The 13908-nt window shown below is 36.3% G+C and overlaps 1 protein-coding gene and 1 long non-coding RNA gene across 3 annotated transcripts in view; one reads left to right on the plus strand and one right to left on the minus strand.

Annotated features, from left to right (window-relative positions):
- The window catches only part of kcna4 (potassium voltage-gated channel, shaker-related subfamily, member 4), a 134574-nt gene that overhangs the window by 71392 nt on the left and 49274 nt on the right, over window positions 1-13908 (minus strand). The gene's annotated exons all lie outside the window — the stretch shown is intronic.
- On the plus strand, window positions 196-4009 carry LOC143736604 (uncharacterized). 2 transcript variants are annotated; one of them, XR_013203498.1, is made up of 4 exons: window positions 196-519; window positions 614-671; window positions 2423-2497; window positions 3768-4009. It is a non-coding gene; the product is annotated as an uncharacterized LOC143736604 (long non-coding RNA). The 2 variants fall into 2 exon arrangements; XR_013203499.1 differs by lacking the exon at window positions 3768-4009 and adding an exon at window positions 2790-3250.

Raw genomic sequence — 13908 nt, forward strand, 5'->3', positions numbered from 1 at the left:
TTTATACACTTTGTTTCAGAGAACATCCAAATGTAACATTCTCAAAATGTTTGCAGATTGAGAAAATTGAATGTTTCCTAAACAATTACATAACCATGCAAAAATTAAATTAAAACTGTTTTGTACGTTCACAGAACATTCAGAAATAACATTTTTATAGCTTAATGGTAACATTAGCAATACACGTTTTTGTTAACTGGTACCTCTTTGCTATATTGAGTGCCTGATTATGAAACTCCCACACTTGGCATATGATTTGTCGTCTTACATTGGTATGATGTGATATAATGGTAAATAAACAAGACTATAGATTGTGAAATTAAATATTTTCTGTTCTTTAACTGCTCAGCATGCTACCTTAGCATACCTTTAGCCTTTGTGTATTAAATGTGATAATGTACAGTATGTAAATTGTTTATTGTATAATATGAGTTTGCATGAAATCAACACTGAACTCCTTGTCATGATCTTACTAGGTCCAGTGGAAAGTCACACCATGATCTCACATTGAGCAAGCAGGTGGGTTTGTTGTGATGTCATGAAATGAGTGTCAGATAATCCATTACTGCTCTTCACTCTGCCATTCACTCATATCAGCCATGCCATCCCACAGGGCCGCTCTAATTCACTCGGACACTGTGGAGTTCCTCGCAGTAGGTGGTTGTTTTAAGGTTAGCTGGGCCCTAGTGCCCCTTTTTCCTCTTCATTCCAGCTGTCTCTCAGCAGCTGTTTCTCCCTGCCACTGATTTAGGCATCCATTGCAATAGGATGTAAAACAAAGCACAAAGCAGCCTTACTGAAACATTGATGACTCTTAACTCTTGTTCTAGACAGCTTTTATCCTCTGGCTCAACCTTAAGTATTCATCCGCTGTGATAGGCAGAACACTGGTTTGAATGCTGCAGTGTGTATCATAATTGAGCAAGTTTAAGCCTGACATTACTTTATGTTCTATTAAATGTGTATTGTGTTTTCAAATGCTACAGCATCTTAGGCTGTCGAGCCGCTGTCCCTGCTGGAAACAAACTGAGGCTGTAAAATAAATTAGATGTTGAATATGAAGAAGGGAAGGAAGGAAGGGGGATGAAGGGAGACGAGCTGCACGCTTCTTGACTCTGGAGGAAAATATTTTGGTAACACTTTACAATAAGGTTCCTTATATTAGTTAACTAACAATGAAAAAAAATATTGTTAATCTTAGTTCGTGTTCATTTCAACCATTACTAAAAGTTGTAGCTATCTGTTAAAATAATATAATGGACCTAAACTGTCTAAAATGAGCTAACAATGAATAGTTGTAATTTTATCATCCAACATTAACAAATATTGATAAATAGAGACTGTAATGAATTGCTCACTGTTACTGTCACACTTTAGACTAGGGTCCAATTCTCAACATTTACTACAACTTTTGCATCAATAATCTCCTAATTACTGCTTATTAATAGTTAGTAAGGTAGTTGTTAAGTTTAGGTATTGGGTAGGATTGGGGGATGTAGAATATGGTCATGCAGAATGAGGCATTAGTATGTATTTTCTAAGTATTAAAAACAGTCAAAATATGTATGCTAACTAGCAACTGGTTAATAGTGAGAATTGGATCCAAATTTACCTTTTTAGTTAATGTATTAACTAAAAGGGCCTTATTGTAAAGTGTTATTAAAGGTGTCATATATTTATGTCTGTCTTAACTTTGTGTCATTATGTAAGTAAATTATATAACTACAATTTACATTAATCTTCGAACGTTGTGCTTGCATGAATGAATTCAGGCACAGTAATAGATCTGTAATGAAATGAGATTGGTCATGGATTATCAAACATGACTTGGAGAGTTTCACTAGAACAGGCACCGGTCTCTGATTCAACTCAAGTCTGGCTACATTAACAAGCAGTTTTGTAAGCACGAAAGTCCATTGCCTTCATGGAATCACATTTTTTTAGGAAACGCTTTTTTTTTTTTTTTCTTTCTCTTTGCAGACACTCTAGTACCTGTAGGGACACTTTACTGGCTATAAACCAAGCACCTGATTGATTATTCATGGACAAATGTTCATGGAAAGGACAGCATATTAGTCACCCAAAAAATTGCAGCTAACCAAATTTAACAATGCAACAGAGACATAAGCTCTAAAGTCAAAGTAAAGGTGCACTGCAGAGGAGATATCCAGCCAAATATACTGACTGGCCGGTCCCTTATTCCCAATCACCTGATCATCAGGGCACTTTCACTTCTCTGCGGCTCAAGTGAATACAGCTCTTTACAGAAATATGAGGTAGATTAAAGTGCTGCAGTGTATATTTGTTCTCTGCTGACGCCTTTTAGATTATGAATGCTAAGTATGTGTTGTTTTGTTTGTTTTTATATTATTTTATTCAAATAAATCCAAGCTGTCTCCCTCTTTGCTGCGTGTCATTGCAGGGGGATGTGACAGGACGGCCAGCGGGGCCGTACACGTCTGCTTCCATTTGTCATAACGAAGAGCTGTAATGCTAGGTGTGTGTGTTGAAACACTTTTACATCGGCATGTGTTTGTCACTCTGGGATGGATCCGTGTCCATCCTCTGCATTCTGGAAGGGAGGCGTACACGTTAACATGTCTCACACTCGTAATTATGTCTACATCACATGAGCGCTTAAATGAACACACAAACCCATCAATGTTCACGCAACATGCATGTCTAGTTAGGCGTAGAAATATGACATTTTGCTCAGCCACACATTCATACATGGTTATGCATGGTTAACTTCTCCCACATATTTTGCATTCTGAATCTCATTTCCACAGACACCCCCCTCCTTGACATATCCACACACACATAACCACATCGAGATGGGGCTGTGAGGGTCGGCTGAGCACCTCCAGGCTAGATCCTCCTTTCCACATGAGTGTGTCCAGTCTCCATTACTTACCCCCTCTCCTTCCCTCTCCTCTTGGGCCACGGGCTGCAACATGGCTCGGAATACTCCAAAGACACACTAAATCAAATCCTCATCGCAAGCTGTGTCTTTTATTAGAGTTATATAAGTGTGTATGACGGATAGAAAGAGAGCGAGGGAGTTGCTCCTGTTTTTTAGCTTCGTAATGAGGGAGGCCAGGTAGAAAATACATTTTTAAATCATGTCAATTTTATTGTTATGATTTTATCTACTAGTCTATAAAATTGGGTTTTAGGATTTGTTTGCAATTAACTGACCTACTCAGATGTCGAAGTGATTGCCGCTGGCCTTTGATGACTATAGCCTAATTCTGCACAGATGCATGGCGATTTTTAAATAACAGCACTCAGTCGTACTTGGTCTGATGCACTAAGGTGGGGGATCTCAGAGCCTGAAGGCTTTGAGGAGATGTCACACATATCTGATGTAAAGTGGAGGCCAAATGCACAATGCTACCACAATCAGAGGCAACTCAGTTTGTTGCTCCCCTAACAAACACACAGGGCCTCTATCAGCAATTTGAGGGTTGTTTTGAATAAAAGCAAAGTCATTTTATGAATGCATTAGTCTCAAGACCGCATTTTTTGGGTTGAAACAACCTAGCAACATTTGTGTACATAAAGTTAAAGGATGGCAAGGGAGACCGGAGCTCTTCCAAAAAGTCGATGGAGAAAATAAATGAGAGTAAATAAATATAATAAATATTAAAACGTAAGCTCAAATCGTGTTTAAATCACAACAATGGTGTGATCAGTGTGATAATGACAGCCTATCATATTCTCATTATTACGATGATTGGCTGATTGCCCTCCTCTCATGCTTCCAGCATGTCCACAAATCAGCTTGAATCAGAGGAACTGATGGAAAAGGACGGACTAAGTAAACAACTCACCCGCTTGAACATCATCATTTTTGATCACGTCCGAATCGACTTGAAATTATGCTTTGATTTCAGTGAGCTAGCAAATAAATGAAAGGGACACCTCTGTCCCAGCCACCATCAATATATTTATGATGTTTACGGATTCCATGACTATTGTTAATAAAAGATGACTATTAATTATAATATACCCCCCAAAATTTTTTTTTTTAAATTATTGTAGTTATTTTAGAGGTGATGTTAAAAACATACACTTCATGCATTTAATAATAGTATTTTAAATATATGTTGCTGCATACAGTATATGTAGCCTATGTGTAATACACACATACTTTATTTTTTGTATTGTATTTTTGTATTATTGTATTTTTTATTATTCAGCCAGAATTAAACTGATTGAAAGTGACAGTTAATACATTTGCAACTTTATACTCAAAGAATCCACAGAAAAAAAGTTTCACAATTTCTAGAAATAAATTGAACAGCACAACTGTTTTCAACAAATCAGCATATTAGAATGATTTCTGATCATCAGTATATTTGATGATACTGAAGACTAATGATGCTGAAAATTCAGCTTTGCCAACACATCACAATAAATTAAAAATGCAAAATATAAATTATCATTTGAATTTGTAACAATATTTCACAGTATTACATTTGTTTAGTTTTTTACCTTAGGCTAATTTTATTTTTCAAATTTCTTTCAAAAACACAAAAAACTTCCAAACTGTCGAACAATATCTTATATGTATATACCGGTACATATCGATTTACACTGAATGCCACAACATGCCACTGGGATTTAATATGTGATGACATAAAATAGTTAAATGTGTGCAATCATTCCTCCAGCCTTCCACAATGTTTGTTTTAAGACTTTTCTCACTGTGTGTCTGTGTTTTGACTGCCGTATCTCTGCTCAATAACTCTCATTACGATATCTCAGGTTGCAGACGGAGGGTGATTTGCCAACTTGCAAGGGTTTGCATCATGGCGGTGTCTCTGTCAGACATCCATGAATCCCCTCCTAAGCACTGAGCATAACAGGCGCTCATTTGAAAGTCTAATTTGCTAATATGTCGGTTAAAATGAGTTTATTTATTTAGTAAGGAAAATGTAATGAAAACCACTAAATCAGACTTATTCCACTGTTTGAGTAAAGGCCTGTGTGTTCGTCTGTGTACATGAGAATATTGCACGACCAACTGTGTTTGTAATTGCCTGCTCTTATTTGTGTTCGTGCATGGTTTTGAGTGTTAGCTCGTGCTGAGTGAGTGTTCTGCTATGGCAGTGGTGGTGACACACACTGTCTTGTTGCAGGGGAGCATGCCTGATGAAAACAGTGGACTGGCAAATGCGTGACTAGCTCTACCCTTCTCCCTGCACTGTTGCGTCATCTACCTCCAGGACATCTCACAGCAAACGGATTCTCTCGGACTGAAACGTCTCCATGTGATTGTTCCACCCAGGTCTAACAGAGCCATAGATCACTCTCAAATTCATTTACTTGTTAAATGTGCATGGACGCTGAGGATATCCAGATCTGCAGCACACAAAAAAAGACACAATTTGGAAAACGTTCTATACTTTTCATCATTTTCTTATTGTTGATTGACAGTCAGTGACAGTGAGATGTGATGGGAGGATCAGAGAAAGCAACTGATGAGAATGAGTCCTTTGGTACCACAAATTTTCTCCACCTCTCGTTTAAAGCTGCAGTAGGGAGTTTTGAGAAAATGTTGACTTAGCCTGAAAATTTGAAGAAGCACAACCTACAGGTCCAACCCCCTTGCTTTCTGCTGCACTACAGCCCTCCCTCCACAGCTCCTCCCCCACAGCGGAGCCTGCCTTGAACGCGCAGGCTAGTAAGCAGGACCACCGATGACGGCGGATTATAAACAATTATGGAACATTCACTAATAAACATCAACAATATGCTTTACATTGACTATGGCCTGCTCATACTTTGACTACAAACTTGGTCCTCAATGTAACTTTAAATGCTACTAACGTCCAAGGCCACAGAATCTCACTTCCAAGAAAAAGTGTAAGTGAAGATATTGGTTTAAATGCAAGCATGGAGTCTTTTGACATCCTTTTTTCAGTTTGCTTTTAAATTGGTCATATAATGGCATTTTTGTTAATATGAATCTTTAGGGTCTAAATGAAAACTTTGTAATATACTTTTATTAAAAATTCTCATTAGTATTATAAGAAAACACTAATTTTATCTGGTCAAAAACAGCTCTGTTTTCAGCACACCGTTTCAGTGCATATACCTATATGATAATGAGCTTTGCTCACTCCGCCCCTCTGTTCTGTGGGGCGTTTTGCTTTTGACACAACCCCACGTGGAGTGTTGCCTTGACAACAGTTGAGGGTATATTTTTTCAACAAGAATGTCAGCGGGAGTCTCTGAGAACACATCTGTGCAACCATACCAATTTGAACCGGAGTCGGACCCGGAACAAGATGACGGCCCCGAAGAAGTTCGACAATTAAAGCTGCAGTAGGGAGTTTTGAGAAAACGTTGACTTAGCCTGAAAATTTGAACAAGCACAACTTACAGGTCCAACCCCCTTGCTCTCTGCTGCGCTACAGCCCTCCCTCCACAGCTCCTCCCCCACAGCGGAGCCGGCCGTGAACGCATATTAGATAAACATTTTATCTACATGTTATGCTGCTAGAGTTTTGACACTGTGTCAATGGGCTCTGTCTAATTCTTTCTTTTTCTCTTGTTTATCATCATCGGCCTTTTTCCTTTTACCTCTTTGTTTTATGAGCAGGTGCCACTCAAGAAATTGGCAGTTTAGGTTGTTTCTCCGCCATTAGCACAGCTTCAGCACACCAGGAATCTTGAGTTTGAACGACGGTACGCGTTGCGCTGTGCAAGAGTGGGGTGTGATCAGCGTGTACACGAGCGTGATTGACACTGCTAAGACATCCATCCTGGCTCTGATTGGTTGTTTCTGACCGGAAGCGGTGTATTTCTGCAAATGGCAATAGGACCACTGGGAGGAGCCAGAGGAGCTTGATTTTTTCACAGATTGTCTCATATTCTACTGTCAGGACATAATGACAGTTTTAACAAATATGTAAAAAAAATCTTTTACATAAGTTACCTACAGCAGCTTTAAGAATGGTTTGAATGGTTGGTTAACATAATGTCACGTAATGTACACCTGCGTACACAGTTTTTAATAATGCATTAACCATAACGCGTTGTTCATTATAAACGTGGGATTATAAATTATATTGAAAACGTCGTAACGTGACATAGAAAACTTAGATTGAAGATTAAATTGAAACACAAAAAACTGAAGATTAATGGTGAAAGGTTAATAAAACGTTTACACTCACTTCATCTGGAGGTGCAGCAGGAACACGAATAGTTGGTACCGATTCTTTTTTCAGGACCAGCTTCTTAGCAAAACCAGATTTACACTGACCCTCGTTTATAAAGCAGTCTGGTGAGAAATGATTAGCGCAGACATAAAAGCATTTACGTAGATCTTTGGGAATATTCCCTTCAAAAATAAAACTCAGCCACTGGGTCTTCAGCGGTTCGAATTTAGGAACATTAAAATGACTGCTGTGTCTTTATTACAGCCAAGACCAGAACACCACAATCGCTTAGATGCCATTCTGCTCCAGCGTATCAACAATGCCTGTTGAAACAATGAACTACGATGACAGCTCGCTCAGGGCGGGTCTGTGTTGAAACGCTGTTGTCAATTAACAATCGTGGAAGGGGCGTCCGATTTATTGACATCACAAAATCGAACGGCTCAATTTGAGGCAGGGGAAAACATATAAGAAGATTAAAACAAAAACACTGGATGGATTTTTTTCATTACATGATGGTTGTGTACAGGCACTGCCAACACACATTTCAGTAATATCAACTTGTAAAAGTGCATGTACCATTATATGACCCCTTTAAAACTAGTACGAATGTAGTGTTTGTGAAGTTGTGGCCATGTCTTGCTCAATCATCTTCAATAACTTTGTCAAGACCAATATAGTTTGTGGAGCGTCACTGTATAGAGACCAATAGGTGAATAAAGGCACAGTCTTCCTTCTTTTCTCTTGTGTTTCGGCAGATTGTGGTTGTCACTATTCAGATGAAGATGAGGGCAGACTGGTTTGTGACCAACTCTGTCAGACCCCATTATGTCAAACACATTTACGGTCTCTGTTTGTCCTCCCAAATATACCAATGACATCATCTGTATGCAGAGTACGGAAAATGAGTCAGTGATGCAGCGCACTTTCAGAGAATCATAAGATTTACGCATGGACACAGACTAGAGCAGGAGTTTGTTTGTTTCTTGTTTTGGTAGTATATCTTTTTGCTTTCTTTTTCTTTGTTTACCACTCTTTCTCTTTATCCATTCTCTTATTCTCTTTATTTCACCCAACACCCTTGACAACTTGCTTCTGATGACTCGGTTCTTTTACAAATTGTTTGTTTGGTTTAAGCCAGGGTGTGTCAGTCTTTGAAAGGAGAACAGAAGGACTTGCAAGTGTATAGGAAAATTCTGTAGTGTCTCTAGTCTCTACAGCATTTTTGAAGGATGAACAATGTACAAGTTTTTCTACAAGGACACTTGAAATCAGTCAGTCTATATAGATGAACCATTATTACTTGCACAACTAAACTGTCTGTTATAGATGATCAGGTGTTCTTGTTTAGAAAGATTATTTATACATGTCCACTACCTTTTATACAATGAAGACCAAATGTACAAAAATAGACTAGAATTTGATGGGTGATTTAAAAAATAAAATAAAATAAACATGCTTTTTGTGTCCCTCATATCATGTGTGTAGATAAATACTTAAACAATGAATAGCTGATGCTAAATTGTATATGTTAATTTATTTTTTACTTATTACCATATTTGTTTTTAAATGACCCCAGTTTCCAACTATTCTATGTGTTCTGTATTGCAAACATGTTTGAAATGTTGCTGTCTCTTTAAGAGAGTAGTGGTAGTTCAGTAAGCATTTTACTGAATAGTTCTTCATAGAGCATCATACCTGAGTGGGATGTCATCAATAAAATCAGTGTAAAAATTATCATATAACATAAAAACATAAATTTTAACATAATTTATAAACTGAAATAAATCACTTTAAACATTCAAAAAAACTATTTTAAATGTAATACTTATTATAGTATAACATATGGGCTGAATTGTTCTTTGGAAACATGAGAGCATCATACCTGACCGGTCTGATGGTAGGTTTGTGAGAGTGAAATATTTAAAATGTAAAATCATTGCAAAAAAACATGCATTTTAAAATAATCTATAAAGGCAAATAAACAACTTTTTAAAACATACAACAATAATATTACATTCAATACTTTCTTTCCCATTCAGTTAAAACTGGTGGTGGATTATTCAGTAAACTTGTAACTAACAAATCTATACACGTTTTCTACGACACAGTGAGCTAAAGGACAGACAGCATTACAAGAAACATTCCTCCCATGACAGAATGATCTTAACAACCAGTTTATATTTTGTTCATACAGACAAATGAACATGCTGTGACAAAAATGCGGAATCTCCAGTCTTAAAATGATCTGCATGAGAAGACAAAATGTAAGATGACATTTCAGTTAACATAGACCAGCCCAAATGAATTCTTGACATTTTATTCCTGTCATTTGTCTTATTGTTTCAATAGCAATCTTCATACTAATATACATAATATTATATTATTATGTATATTCATATTAAATGCATACCCAGAGAAGAGCACATTTGTGTTGAATCTATGATGGGAAACCCTCCTGCTGAATGGAGTCAGCCCTGGTTGGCCTGACTCTTTTATCCTCAAAGCACTAGTTCTGGAGGGATTTGCACCGGCCCTCTTTTTTTATCTTGTTTTTTTTTTCAGTCCACTGAGTGAAGCTATATCTATTTTTGGCATCATATGACAGACTATCACAGAGTACCAAAGAGCCAAAACTCACACAGTATCCTCCAAGCCTACAGCCAGGTGACATAAGGGCCCACTATGTGAACAAAACAACAGGCTTCTGTTTTCAAACACAACTTTTGGACTTGGAAAGCCTGATGCTATTCTTTCCACACCTTTCAAAACCCCACAACGTGCCTCTCTGCCATGTGAAGCAGTTTAGGGAGACAACGCGGTCCATAGAGCCAGACTTCAGAAATGAAAGAATTAAGGATGATAGAAAGCGAGAGAGTACTTCCATTTTGATGAGCTTTGATCAGTCTGTGAAGATTCAACCTGAGATTCAATCACCAGAGTTTCAGCTCTAAACCTCTTATCGGCAGAATGTATCACTGGAATTAATGCTGATAATTGACTTAATTCATTCAAAATCTGTCTGAGTCAAGGATTACTTTCTTCAGTCAAGTGAAAGTGAGCCTGAAGATAGGTCTAGACGTCTAAAGCTCTGAAAGTTGTTCTTGGCAGCTCTACTTTGACCTCAACTGGAAGTTTCAGCCTGACATATCATTGAAAATGTATAAAAACAAATGTATTTGTTATGTCATATTTTTTTTAACATTAGTTAATGTATATAACTAACATAAACTAACAATGAGCAATACATTTGTTGCAGTATTTATTAATCTTTGTTAATGTTGGTAAATAAAAATCCAGCTGTTCATTGTTCGTTCATGTTAGTTTACAGTAAATAGTTTACAACTAAAATTAACAAATACAACATTTGATTTCCATAATTTATTAGTAAATGAAGAAAGTGTAGTTCATTATTAATTCATGTTAACTGAAGTGGTTAACTTATTGTAAAGTGTTACCAAATGTTTTATTATTACTGCCATCAATACATCATTCACTAGCAAAATAATTTATACTATTTATTGCTATGTGACTTTGGCACTTTTTCTTCATGGAGAGATTGCAATTTTCCCATAATTCTCTGTGAATGCAGGCCTTATTTCTTGGCCTTTAATGTACACAAATAACTGGGCGAAACCAGCAAGGATATGGCAGTTAGGAAACTAGCCAGGAACTAACCAACTGCCAGGAAACATTTACAGAGTTTCTGCACCTTACTAAATCGTAGCAATCGAGCATGATCCTCAGTCATCACTGCTCTTAACAACACACATTCACAGAGGAAAAGGAGACCACATCTGGTCATATATTGGAACCATATTGGAATCAGAGAAAAAATGAGTCCAGCCAAACTAATTATTCAGCACCACAGAGAGGTATTAATACAAAAAATATTTACTTGCGTCATTGTAAGGTTACATGTGGGTTAGTCTTGTCTAGCCAGATCTTTGGCAAAAATCAGATCCACATTGCTGCTTATTCTGGACAAGCATCCAGAAACCATCTGCTTACACAGGATCTTGCATCTGTCTGACACATTTGAGCCCTTGGGAAAACTATGAAATTAACTACCTGTCCGCATTGTCCTTTTGACCTGTTACTGTATGTTCTGTTTTTAAACATATTTTTCTATCATTCTATTCTGTGTGTGTATATATATATATATATTTTTTTTTTTTTTACAATTCTACTCTGCATTATTTTATATATTTTAAAGAAGTAAATATTACTGTGTATACTATCATTCTACAGTATGAGTGTTCTTTTTCTTTGTACAGTAAAGATCTGCAGTTTATGTGAACAGACTTCATCTTAGTCTGCTCTAATTGCATTCGTGTAAGCAAAACAAAAAAGTGCCAGTGCTCTTTAATAAAAAATAATGTACATTTATGTACTGTACCATACAAAAAAAGTTTGGGTTCAGTAGGATTTTTCAGTATTATACTAATAAATAAATACTTTTATTCAGCAATGATAAAGTGACAGTAAACATGCTACGAAAGATCTCAATTCCAAATAACTTCAAAAAAACTTTCTGTTTATCAAAGATTTTCAAATTCCACAAAAATGTTAAGCAGCGCCACTGTTGACAACATTGATAATAATAAGAAATGTTACTTGAGCAGCAAATCAACATATTACAATGATTTCTGAAGGATCGTGTGACAGCAATGAAGACTGGAGTAATGATGCTGAAAATTCAGCTTTGCCATCACAAGAATAAATTACACTTATATGGTATATAAATGACATTAAAATAGAAAACAGATATTTTAAATTGTAATACTATTTTACAATATTACTGATTTTGATCAAATAAATTCAGCCTTGGTGAGCATGAGACTGCTTTAAAATCCACAAGCCTTTGAACTGAACAATGACAGATAAGATAGTCAGTCAACTGCCAATCATTATTGTCAAACATGAGAAATTATACTCCATCAGCCTCACAAAGTGTCTTACAAATTGTATCATAAAAAAGTTTAGTTGCTCTTCAACTGTTCATTCAGGCACCTTTAATGGTACATGATTGTGTACACTTTCAGATGCATTTTGTGCTCCATGTTTTACTGCTTGAGCTATATACATCATTTGGTGAAAACTCCAGAGATTTACAACAGATGATTTCCTATATTGAAATAATAACAATATTGTTTTCAATCCATGATTTTAAATACGGTCAAGTAGTTCTTAGAGAGTTGTTTATTCTCTCAGCTGAACAACTATGGATACATTTATCCAGCACACTTTGGAGGGTTGTATGAACACTGCGATGTCATGCCATATATTGGCTGGGTAATGATGAGTCATATGTGCGTTTGTATACTCGCTGAAGAGTTGGTGACTCCGTGGCTCTTTCCACTGTTTTATTGGCAGCTAACAGTGCCTGTAGTTGCAGCGCGAGGTTGTAAAATGGATAATGTGCATGGCTGCAACAGAGCTAATTTGCAATAGACCGAATGAACCTAGTCTTTAAACAGGCTAGAAGCTTTGCCTTTGAAATAACTATATTTATCAAGTTGTTGATTGTTCCTATGCATAAGTCAGTGCTAGCATGAAGGAGAGAGAGCGAAAAAGAGATAGGTCTGTGGTGGGCGTTTGACTGCTCTTGAGGAGCCAATGTTGTAGGAGGGATCCCAAAGTGCACACACGCTCCTCGAACGTTGGCAAAAACATTTACCCGATATCCAAGCAATGACTATGATGATTGCATAAGATTAAGAGAATTTTTGCTAGCTAAAATGTTCAATAAACATTTTTGAGTCTAGCAATATGAGACATATGTGCTCAAGCCCTTTTTCTGAATCAGATCGGTTAGATCACGACTCTGCTGTTGCTTTGAAGCACTAGAATATCAGCCATGAATACAAGCACGCTAAGTGCTGCCTAAGGCTTAACCTAACCTGTGACGGACTACTGGAGCTCAAGAGAGGGGAGGAGCGACCCGGTCGTACACACAAAAGTGAAGTGCACCAGATACACATTACACTGACAAAACCTTCCCCTGGAATCTGGAGATTTGTTTATAGCTTTCATCCAGAAATAAAAGTCACTAGGTGTACATTTAACATTATGTGAAAATATTTGATTTGATTGATATATTATATTATATTAAATTGCATTATTTCGTAACACTTAAGTTTAGGGTCCAATTCTCACTATTAACTAGTCGCTTATTAGCATGCATATTGCTATTGGCTGTTTATTACTTATAAAGCACATATTAATGCCTTATTCTGCATGATCATATTCTACATCCCTAATTCTACCCAATACCTAAACTTAACAACTACCTTACTAACTATTAATAAGCAATAATTAGGAGTTTATTGAGGCAAAATTATATTATATTAATTATATTGTATTATATTATATTATATTATATTATTAAATATTTACTCAAGAAATACAAGACACTAATATGTACTTATAACATTATGTGGATTATACAAATGCATTTTACGAATAAAATAATTTGACAAGTATATATTAATAACATGTATATTATATTATTAATAAATATTTAATGATTATAAATATATACATAGTATCAATTATAAATATAATTTCAATTGCATTTTTTTTATTTTCTTGAATTCTATTTAGTTTAATAAAATCTCTGGACAAGATCATGTTAATATTTATAGGAATTATAAATCAGCACAGGTGTGTTAACTTCACAGAGTGATACAGGAGAAGGTAAGTATACACCTCTGCTGTATGTCATTATTTAAAGTCA

This window comes from Siphateles boraxobius, unplaced genomic scaffold (assembly GCF_051911475.1).
Source record: "Siphateles boraxobius isolate OS27281-9 unplaced genomic scaffold, OSU_SipBor_1 130, whole genome shotgun sequence".
In the NCBI taxonomy this organism is placed as follows: Eukaryota; Metazoa; Chordata; class Actinopteri; order Cypriniformes; family Leuciscidae; genus Siphateles; species Siphateles boraxobius.